We start from the raw sequence: 2,609 nt of genomic DNA on the forward strand, positions 1-2,609 counted from the left end.
GAGTCATGGAGACGCTGACCTGAAGGACTGGGCCACTTAGGAATGTGATGAAATGTGACATGATCAGGGAAATCGTAACTGACTGCACCACACACATGTATTAAAGTGGACTTCTCAAGGTAAAGGTGTTTTAAGAGCAGCCAGAATGGCACAGGTTCAAACACTAGAGTGGGCGGGTCTCTGGAGAGTTACAGGTCTCTTGTGCCAAGTGAGGTGGCTCTGAAAAGTGCCTTTGGTTTGCGAGGTCGTCAGGCCGTCCGGAGGCAGCTCATTTGCGTCCATAGAACCTGATGACTGCCTTCACGGCCTCGGACATGGCATGCTTGCCAATCTCCCCAGGCAGCAACAGGCGCACAGCTGTCTGGATCTCCATGGTGGTGATGGTGGAGCGCTTGGTGGAGCGGGCAAGGCGAGAGGCCTCCTCAGCGATGCGCCCGAAGATATCCTTGACAAACGAATCCATGACGCTCACGGCCTCCTGCGAGAGGCTGAAGCCCCCGTGAACATGCCTCAGAACCCTGGTGAAGTAGGTGGCGAAACTGTCGAGGCGGCGGCGGTGGCGGCGGCTGACACGGCGGTGGCAGCCGCGGCCACTGCCACGGCGGCAGCCTCCGCGCCTGGGCTGCTTCTGCTTCGGGGTCATCGGGTCGGCTGCTGTGGGCTCCTCGGTGCTGAGGCTTTCCTCAGAAGAGGTCTCACAGCCAGGTCCAGCCATGTGGGGCTCACCTTGCCGACAGCTCAGATGGAAGAGCACTGGCGGCAACTTGAGCAGCAAGGGCCCATTTATAGTCGCTGCATTTCCTGACGTCACCGGCAAGTCCTATCTGATTGGACAACATGCAAAGCTAAGAAGCACGTCACTGCGCCAGGTCTTGTCAGATCCGACTGCTTGCCCTCGAGCTTGACGTCTCTTCAGTCAGAGTCGGAATCAGGCGTCCTCTAATTTTTTGTGACGGCCACTAGAAAAATGTTCAAACATTCCATGTAAAGGTGTAGTTTCCTCCAGATTTCCAACATGAAATTTTTTTTCAAGGAGAGTCAGAGAGAGAGGGAGGGCAGTAGTGGAATGGGCAGGGGGAGAGGGAGCGACTCCCAATCGGGGTCCAAGCTCAGCACAGAGCCTGATGTTACTCTGTATTTCACAAACCTGAGACCGTGACCCGACATCTGGAGGTAAACTACAAGTTTACATGGAATGTTTGAACGGATTTCTGGCGGCCGCCACAAGAAAATTAGAAGCGCCTGGTTTCGATGTCAAGCTCGAGGGAAGCAATCAGATCTGACAAGACTTGGCTCAGTGACTCGCTTCTTGTCTTTGCATTTCGTCCAATCAGATAGGACTTGCCAGTGACGTCAGGAAATGCAGCGACTATAAATGGGCCCTTGCTGCTCAAGCTGCCGCCAGTGCCCTTCCTTCTGAGCTGTCGGGAAGGCGAGCCCAACATGGCTGAACCTAGCTGTGAGACCTCTTCTGAGGAAAGCCTCGGCACCGAGGAGCCCACGGCAGCGGACCAGAAGAGCCCGAAGCAGAAGCAGCCGAGGCGCAGAGGCCACCGTGGTGGTCGCCGCTGCCGCCACTTTGTCCGTCTCCACCGCCGCCGCAGCCCGGACAGTTTCGCCACCTACTTCCCCAGGGTTCTGAAGCAGGTTCACGAGGGCCTGAGCCTCTCACAGGAGGCCGTGAGCGTCATGGATTCGTTCGTCAAGGACATCTTTGAGCGCATTGCCGAGGAGGCCTCTCGCCTGGCCCGCACCACCAAGCGATCCACCATCTCCACCAGGGAGATCCAGACAGCCGTGCGCCTGCTGCTGCGCGGGGAGATTGGCAAGCACGCCGAGTCCGAGGCCACCAAGGCCATCATCAGGTTCACCTTCCGCCAATGAGCTGCCTCCACACAGCCTGACCACCTCGGAAACCAAAGGCTCTTTTCAGAGCCACCTAACTTGGCACAAGAGACCTGTAACTCTCCAGACACCCACCTACTCTAGCGTTTCAACCTGTGCCATTCTCCCCGTTCTTAAAACACCTTTACTGTGAGCAAGTCCACTTTAATATATGTGTGTGGTGTAGGCTGTTATGATTTACCTTGACCATGTCGCATTTCATACCTTTCTTAAATGGTCCCTTCCCTCAGGTCAGCGTCTTCGGGACTCTTTACGGTCACAGCTGGGGCCACAATAATTTTACTTACCTTTAGTATTCTCCTTCTCCCACTTGTGTCGAGTAGTGTCCTATAGAGAATTTCCGAGTGTGTTGATACAGGAACAAGTGAGGCACTGTAGCAGATACAAAACTCACCCTTACCCCATTCACATTCCCTCAACGTATCCCCTCATCCTAATTCAGTTAAATACTTAAAAGAGGACCCAAATACCGTGCAGAAAACTCAAACTATCTAGAACCGTGCCCTACTCAACTGCCTAAACTTGTGAAAGGCCTACTTTAGGCAATTAACTTAACACAAAAAAGTAAAAATTAATTAATTAATTAATTAATTAATTAAATAAAATACTAGGCATACTTCACTTCCTTCAAATTTATCTAATTCTGTGCCTTGGTAGCCTACCATCATTCCCCTTTGACACAAAAGCCTTCCTGCCCTGCAATT

General features: G+C 52.9%; 2 pseudogenes; one reads left to right on the forward strand and one right to left on the reverse strand.

Annotated features, from left to right (window-relative positions):
* Positions 1–268: 268 nt before the first annotated feature.
* On the reverse strand, positions 269–715 carry LOC114203809 (histone H2B type W-T pseudogene; annotated as a pseudogene).
* Positions 716–1,443: 728 nt separating this feature from the next.
* LOC114203808 (late histone H2B.L4 pseudogene) lies at positions 1,444–1,884 on the forward strand (annotated as a pseudogene).
* The last annotated feature ends 725 nt before the right edge of the window (positions 1,885–2,609 follow it).

The sequence above is a fragment of the Eumetopias jubatus genome, unplaced genomic scaffold (assembly GCF_037043125.1).
Source record: "Eumetopias jubatus isolate StellerSeaLion01/CBP00866 unplaced genomic scaffold, mEumJub1_p1.0 scaffold_11, whole genome shotgun sequence".
In the NCBI taxonomy this organism is placed as follows: Eukaryota; Metazoa; Chordata; class Mammalia; order Carnivora; family Otariidae; genus Eumetopias; species Eumetopias jubatus.